Genomic DNA, 8,530 nt, shown 5'->3' with positions numbered 1-8,530 from the left:
TATCAGTTTTTAACTGAATTCTTGCAGATCTGTGAGACTGTAAAGACAAATGGAGTTGATCCTGAAGTCTACAGACTCATGCTTTTCCCTTTTGCTGTAAGAGACAGAGCTAGAATATGGTTGGATTCACAACCCAAGGATAGTCTGGACTCATGGGATAAGCTGGTCACTGCCTTCTTGGATAAATTCTTTCCCCCTCAAAAGCTGAGCAAGCTGAGAGTGGATATTCAAACCTTCAAACAAAAAGATGGTGAATCCCTCTATGAAGCTTGGGAAAGATATAAGCAGCTGACCAAAAGATGTCCATCTGACATGTTTTCAGAATGGACCATATTAGATATATTCTATTATGGTCTCTCTAAATTTTCGAAAATGTCATTGGACCATTCTGCAGGTGGATCTATTCACCTGAAGAAAACGCCTGAAGAGGCTCAAGAGCTCATTGACATGGTTGCAAATAACCAGTTCATGTACACTTCTGAGAGGAATTCCGTGAACAATGGGATACCTCAGAAGAAAGGAGTTCTTGAAATAGATGCTCTGAATGCCATATTGGCTCAGAACAAAGTGTTGACTCAACAGGTCAACATGATCTCTCAAAATCTGAATGGATTGCAACATGCATCCAACAGTACTAGAGAGGCAGCTTCTGAAGAAGCTTATGATCCTGAGAACCCTGCCATGGCAGAGGTTAATTACATGGGTGAACCTTATGGAAACACCTATAACTCATCATGGAGAAATCATCCAAATTTCTCCTGGAAGGATCAACAAAAACCTCAACAAGGTTTTAACAATGGTGGACGTAATAGGCTGGGCAATAGCAAGCCATATCCATCATCTTCTCAGCAACAGACAGAGAACTCTGAACAAAACAATTCTAATTTAGCCAATATAGTCTCTGATCTGTCAAAGGCCACTTTCAGTTTCATGAATGAAACAAGATCCTCCATTAGAAATTTGGAAGCACAAGTGGGCCAGCTGAGTAAGAAAGTTATTGAAACTCCTCCCAGTATTCTCCCAAGCAATACAGAAGAAAATCCAAAAGGAGAGTGCAAGGCCATTGACATAGTCAATATGGCCGAATGCACAAGGGAGGAGGAGGACGAAAATCCCAGTGAGGAAGACCTCCTGGGACGTCCCTCAAGCAAGAAGGAGTTTCCTATTAAGGATTCTGAGGAATCTGAGGCTCATCTAGAGACCATAGAGATTCCTTTAAATCTCCTTCTGCCATTCATGAGCTCTGAAGAATATTCATCCTCTGAAGAGAATGAAGATGTGACTGGAGAGCAAGTTGCTCAATACTTAAGAGCTATCATGAAACTGAATGCCAAGCTGTTCGGTAATGAGACTTGGGGAAAGTGAACCTCCTTGCTCATTAGAACTAGATACTTGGATTCAGAGAACTCTACCTCAAAAGAAACAAGATCCTGGCAAGTTCTTAATACCTTGCACCATTGGCACCATGAGCTTTGAAAAAGCTCTATGTGATCTTGGGTCAGGGATAATCTTATGCCACTCTCTGTAATGGAGAAGCTGGGAATCATTGAGGTACAACCTGCCTTGTTCTCATTACAATTGGCAGATAAGTAATAAGACTTATGGAATAGTGGAGGACGTGCTAGTAAGGGTTGAAGGCCTTTACATCCCCACTGATTTCATAATCCTAGACACTAGGAAGGAAGATGATGAATGAATCATCCTAGGAAGACCTTTCCTAGCCACAGCAGGAGCTGTGATAGATGTCAACAGAGGTGAGTTAGTCCTTCAATTGAATGGGGACTACCTTGTGTTTCAGGCACATGGCCATCCCTCTGTGACAAAAGAGAGTAAGCATGAAGAGCTTCTCTCAGTTCAGAGTCAAGAAAAGCCCACACAGTCAAACTCTAAGTTTGGTGTTGTGAGGCCACAACCAAACTCTAAGTTTGGTGTTAAGACCCCATATCCAAACTCTATGTTTGGTGTTGGGACCACACTAACATTGACCTGATCACCTTGTGGTTCCATGAGAGCCACTGTCAAGCTATTGACATTAAAGAAGCGCTTGTTGGGAGGCAACCCAATTTTATTTATCTAATTTTATTTTATTTTGTTTCTTTGTTATTTTTGTGTTTAATTAGGTACATGATCATGAGGAGTCACGAAAAAATCAAAAAAATTAAAAACAGAGTCATAAACAGAAGAAAAAAGTTTTTCACCCTGGAGGACGCATGGGCTGGCGTTCAACGCCCAGAAGGTGCATCTGGCCGGCGTTCAACGCCAGAACAGAGCACCATTCTGGCGCTGAACGCCCAAAACAAGCAACAACCTGGCGTTAAACGCCAGGATGGTGCACAGAGAGGACAAACTGGCGCTGAACGCCAGGAACAAGCATGAAACTGGCGTTCAACGCCAGAAACATGCATTACATGGGCGTTGAACGCCCAGAACATGCATCAATGGGCGTTTGAACGCCAGAATGATGCATGAAGGCATTTTACATGCCTATATGGTGCAGGGATGGAATTTCTTGACACCTCAGGATCTGTGGACCCCACAGGATCACCTCAGGATCTGTGGACCCCACAGGATCCCCACCTACCATATTCCCACCTTACCTCCTAATCCTAGTTTTTGTGATGACTATTCCCCATGTCACAATTCCCAACATTCTTCACCACCTACATCTATCCACTCTTCCCCATACACCCCACCTACCTTTACAATTCAACTTCTCTTTCCCACCCAATCCCACCCATATAGCCGAATCCATCTCCCCTCACTCACCTCCATTTTTCTTCTTCTTCTTCTTCTTCTCTTCTTTCTTCTTTTGCTCGAGGGCGAGCAATATTTTAAGTTTGGTGTGGTAAAAGCATAGCTTTTTTTTGCTTTTCCATTACCATTAATGGCACCTAAGGCCAGAGAAACCTCAAAGGGAAGACAAAAGCTTCCACCTCCGAGTCATGGGAGATGGAAAGACTCATATAAGCTGGAATAGCTCAGTTGGGTAGAACATGTGGCTGCAAATCAAGAGATCCCTGAGATACCTCAGGGGATAAGTTGTCCTCCACACATATTGGAAGCAACTAAGGGTGGAACATCATGAGCACTCCATCATTCTCCAAGAATAAGAGAAGATCAAAGAGCAATGAGGGAGGAGCAACAAAGGCAAGGAAGAGACATAAAGGAGCTCAAAAAGCACCATTGGACCTTCAAGAAGGCGCCACCTTCACTCAGGTGGATTCATTCCTTGTTCTTATTTCTTTCTGTTTTTCGGTTTTTAATATTGTGTCTATCTATGTTTTGTGTCTTTATTTCATGATCATTAGTATGTAACCATGCCTTAAAGCTATGAATAAAATCCATTAATCCTTCACCTCTCTTAAAAGAAAAATGTTTTAATTCAAAAGAACAAGAAGTACATGAATTTCGAAATTATCCTTGAATTTAGTTTAATTATATTGATGTGGTGACAATACTTTTTGTTTTCTGAATGAATGCTTGAACAGTGCATATGTCTTTTGATCTTGTTGTTTATGAATGTTAAAATTGTTGGCTCTTGAAAGAATGATGAACAAAGAGAAATGTTATTGAGGATCTGAAAAATCATGAATTTGATTCTTGAAGTAAGAAAAAGCAGTGAAAAACAAAAGAAGCATTCGAAAAAAAAATGGAGCTAAAAAGAGTATATAGAAAAAGAAGGAGCAGTAGAAAAAGCCAATAGCCCTTAAAACCAAAAGGCAAGGGTAAAAAGGATCCAAGGCTTTGAGCATCAATGGATAGGAGGGCCCAAGGAAATAAAATCCAGGCCTAAGCGGCTAAATCAAGCTGTCCCTAACCATGTGCTTGTGTCATGAAGGTCCAAGTGAAAAGCTTGAGACTGAGTGGTTAAAGTCGTGATCCAAAGCAAAAGAGTGTGCTTAAGAGCTCTGGACACCACTAACTGGGGACTTTAGCAAAGCTAAGTCACAATCTGAAAAGGTTCACCCAGTTATGTGTCTGTGGCATTTATGTATCCGGTGGTAATACTGGAAAACAAAGTGCTTAGGGCCACGGCCAAGACTCATAAGTAGCTGTGTTCAAGAATCAACATGCTTAACTAAGAAAGTCAATAACACTATCCCAAATTCTAATTTCCCCAGAGACGCCAATCCCTCTAAACTACAAAGGAAAAAGTGAGATGCCAAAACTGTTCAGAGGCAAAAAGCTACAAGTCCCGCTCATCTAAGTTCTGCGTGATTTTGGTTATGAGTTTTGAATAGATTTGTGATTTGGTTATCTAGGTGATCTCTAGTAGGGGTAATTGTTGGATTTTACCCCTACTCTCGTTGGATAAGTGATGAGCGGATAATTTATACGCTTTTTGGCATTGTTTTTAGGTAGTTTTAGTAAGTTCAAGCTACTTTTAGGGATGTTTTCATTAGTTTTTATGTTAAATTCACATTTCTGGACTTTACTATGAGTTTGTGTGTTTTTCTGTGATTTCAGGTAAATTCTGACTGAAATGAGGGATTTGAGCAAAACTCTGAAAAAGGCTGACAAAAGGACTGCTAATGCTGTTGGATTCTGACCTCCCTGCACTCAAAATGGATTTTCTGGAGCTACAGAACTCCAATTGGCGCGCTCTCAACGGCGTTGGAAAGTAGAATCCAGAGCTTTCCAGCAATATATAATAGTCCATACTTTATTCGAAGAATGACGACGTAACTTGGCGTTGAACGCCAAGTACATGCTGCTGTCTGGAGTTAAACGCCAGAAAAACGTCATGATCCGGAGTTGAACGCCCAAAACACGTCATAACTCGAAGTTCAACTCCAGAGAAGCCTCAGCTCGTGGATAGATCAAGCTCAGCCCAAGCACACCAAGTGGGCCCGGAAGTGGATTATGCATCAATTACTTACTCATGTAAACCCTAGTAGCTAGTCTAGTATATATAGAACATTTATCTATTGTATTAGACATCTTTTGACCACTCTAAGTCTTCATCATTCGGTCACTTGATCATGAGAGGGCTGGCCATTCGGCCATGCCTGAACCTCTTTTACTTATGTATTTTCAACGGTGGAGTTTCTGCACACCATAGATTAAGGGTGTGGAGCTGCTGTACCTCAAGTATTAATGAAATTCTACTTCTTCTATTCAATTCCTCTTTTATTCTTATTCCAAGATATTCATTCGTACCCAAGAACATGATGAATGTGATGAGTTAGATAACCTCATTATCATTCTCACTCATGAACGCGCCGTTGACAACCACTTCCGTTCTACATGCAACAGAGCTTGAATGCGTATCTCTTAGATTCCCCAACAGAATCTTCGTGGTATAAGCTAGATGGATGGCGGCATTTATGAGGATCCGGAAAGTCTCACCTTGTCTGTGGTATCCGAGTAGGATCCTGGGAATCCGGAAGTCTAACCTTGTCTGTGGTATTCGAGTAGGATTCCGGTATATGAATGACTGTGACGTGCTTCAAACTTGCAAGTGCTGGGCGTTAGTGACAGACGCAAAAGAATCAAGGGATTCTATTCCAGTAGGCGCGGGAACCAACCAGTGATTAGCCGTACTGTGACAGAGTGCGTGAGCATTAGTTTTCACTGCGAGGATGGATGTAGCCATCAACCATGGGTGATGCCTCCAGACTGATTATCTGTGCGAGTGACAGCCCCATAGGATATTTCCCGAGAGGATTGAAAGTAGCCACCGCTGATGGTGAACCCCTATACACAAGCTTGCCATGGAAAGGAGTAAGAAGGATTGAGTAGAAGCAGTGGGAAAGCAGGCGTCCTTGAGCCATACAGCATCTCCATCCACTTATCTGAATTCTCACCAATGAATCTGCATAAGTATTCTATCCCTTTATTATGTATTTTCTTTTATTTTATAATTTATTCCAATAATCACAATTACCCTTTAATCTCCCTAACTGAGATTTACAAGGACCATAGCTTGCTTCATACCAACAATCTCTGTGGATTCGACCCTTACTCACGTAAGGTATTACTTGGACGACCAGTACACTTGCTGGTTAGTTGAACGGAGTTGTGAATTCAGCTGACCTCAGCCTTCATCTCAAAATAATTAGAACATGGATCACAATTTCGTCCACCAAGTTTTTGGCGCCGTTGCCGGGGATTGTTCGAGTAGGACAACTGACGGTTCATCTTGTTGCTCAGATTAGGTAACTTTCTTTTCAAAAATCTTTTTCAAAATTTCTTTTTATTTTGTTTTTCAAAACAATTTTCGAAAAAATATAATAAAAATACAAAAAAATTAGAAAATCATAAAAATCAAAAATATTTTGTGTTTCTTGTTGAGTCTTGAGTCAATTTTTAAGTTTGGTGTCAATTGCATGCTTTTAAAATTTTTCTTGCATTTTTTCGAAATCCCATGCATTCATAGTGTTCTTCATGATCTTCAAGTTGTTCTTGATAAGTCCTCTTGATGATCTTGATGTTTTCTTATTTGTGTCTTTCCTTGTTTTTCTTGTGCACTTTTGCATTCATATTTCCATGCATTAAAGATTTCTAAGTTTGGTGTCTTGCATGTTTCTTTGCATCAAAAATTTTTCAAAATTATGTTCTTGATGTTCATCATGATCTTCATAGTGTTCTTGGTGTTCATCTTGACATTCATAGCATTCTTGCATGCATCTTGTGTCTTGATCCAAAATTTTCATGTTTGGGTCATTTTTGTGTTTTTCATTGAAATTCAAAAATCAAAAAAATATCTTTTCCTTATTTTCTCCAAATTTTCGAAATTTGGGTTGACTTGGTCAAAAAATTTCAAATTAGTTGTTTCTTACAAGTCAAGTCAAAATTTCAATTTTAAAAATCTTATCTTTTCAAAATCTTTTTCAAAAATCATATCTTTTTTTATTTTTTTTTATAAATTTCGAAAATTTCAAAAAAATCTTTTTCAAAATATTTTCAAAATCTTTTTCTTATTTTTATATCAAATTTTCGAAAATTCACTAATAATTAATGTGATTGGTTCAAAAATTTGAAGTTTGTTACTTTCTTGTTAAGAAAGGTTCAATCTTTAAGTTCTAGAATCTTATCTTGTAGTTTCTTGTTAGTGAAGTAAATAATTTCAAATTTTTAAAATTAAATCTTTTTATCTTTTATCTTATCTTTTTCAAAAATTTTATCTTTTTCAAAATTTGATTCAAAATATCTTATCTAACTTCTTATCTTTATCTTTTTCAAAATTTGATTTCAAATCTTTTTCAATCAACTAACTAACTTTTGTTTGTTTCTTATCTTTTTCAAACCACCTAACTACTTTCCTCTCTAATTTTCGAAAATTCTCCCTCTCTTTTTCAAAATTCTTTTTGTTTTAAATTTTAATTTTAATTATATCTTGTCTTTGATTTTCGAAAACTACTAACTCTTTTTTCAAAATTTATTTCGAAATTTCTCCTCTTCTTTCTCTATTTAATTATTTAATTACTAACACTTCTCTTCACCTCTCTTCATTCAAAAATCCGAACCCTCTTTCATTCTTCTACCCCTTTCTTTTTCTACTAACATAAAGGAATCTCTATACTGTGACATAGAGGATTCCTCTCTTTCCTTGTTTCTTCTCTTTCATATGAGCAGGAACAGGGATAAAGGCACTCTTGTTGAAATAGATCCAGAATCTGAAAGACTCTGAAGAGAAAATTAAGAGAAGCTAAATTACAACAATCCAGAAGAGACCTTCTAGAAATTTTCGAACAAGAGAGGAGAGGCAGCCGAAAATAATAATAATAATGCAAGGAGAATGCTTGGTGACTTCACAAAGCCAACGTCCAAGTTTGATGGAAGAAGCATCTCCATTCCTGCCATTGGAGCCAATAACTTGAGCTGAAACCTCAGCTATTTGCCTTGATGCAACAAAACTGCAAGTTTTATGGACTTCCATCTGAAGATCTTTATCAGTTTTTAACTGAATTCTTGCAGATCTGTGAGACTGTAAAGACAAATGGAGTTGATCCTGAAGTCTACAGACTCATGCTTTTCCCTTTTGCTGTAAGAGACAGAGCTAGAATATGGTTGGATTCACAACCCAAGGATAGTCTGGACTCATGGGATAAGCTGGTCACTGCCTTCTTGGATAAATTCTTTCCCCCTCAAAAGCTGAGCAAGCTGAGAGTGGATATTCAAACCTTCAAACAAAAAGATGGTGAATCCCTCTATGAAGCTTGGGAAAGATATAAGCAGCTGACCAAAAGATGTCCATCTGACATGTTTTCAGAATGGACCATATTAGATATATTCTATTATGGTCTCTGAATTTCGAAAATGTCATTGACATTCTGCAGGTGGATCTATTCACCTGAAGAAAACGCCTGAAGAGACTCAAGAGCTCATTGACATGGTTGCAAATAACCAGTTCATGTACACTTCTGAGAGGAATTCCGTGAACAATGGGATACCTCAGAAGAAAGGAGTTCTTGAAATAGATGCTCTGAATGCCATATTGGCTCAGAACAAAGTGTTGACTCAACAGGTCAACATGATCTCTCAAAATCTGAATGGATTGCAACATGCATCCAACAGTACTAGAGAG

At 38.6% G+C, this 8,530-nt stretch overlaps 2 non-coding genes across 2 annotated transcripts; both read right to left on the bottom strand.

The window, feature by feature from the left end:
- Positions 1 to 210: 210 nt before the first annotated feature.
- Positions 211 to 314, bottom strand: LOC130950571 (small nucleolar RNA R71). The gene has a single exon (XR_009073636.1). It is a non-coding gene; the product is annotated as a small nucleolar RNA R71 (small nucleolar RNA).
- A 7,789-nt stretch (positions 315 to 8,103) lies between these two features.
- On the bottom strand, positions 8,104 to 8,207 carry LOC130950566 (small nucleolar RNA R71). The gene has a single exon (XR_009073635.1). It is a non-coding gene; the product is annotated as a small nucleolar RNA R71 (small nucleolar RNA).
- Positions 8,208 to 8,530: the final 323 nt, after the last annotated feature.

This window comes from Arachis stenosperma, chromosome 1, assembly GCF_014773155.1.
Source record: "Arachis stenosperma cultivar V10309 chromosome 1, arast.V10309.gnm1.PFL2, whole genome shotgun sequence".
Lineage (NCBI taxonomy): Eukaryota > Viridiplantae > Streptophyta > Magnoliopsida > Fabales > Fabaceae > Arachis > Arachis stenosperma.
The sequence above is the reverse complement of the archived record's forward strand: the minus strand, read 5'-3'. Positions and strand labels throughout refer to the sequence as shown.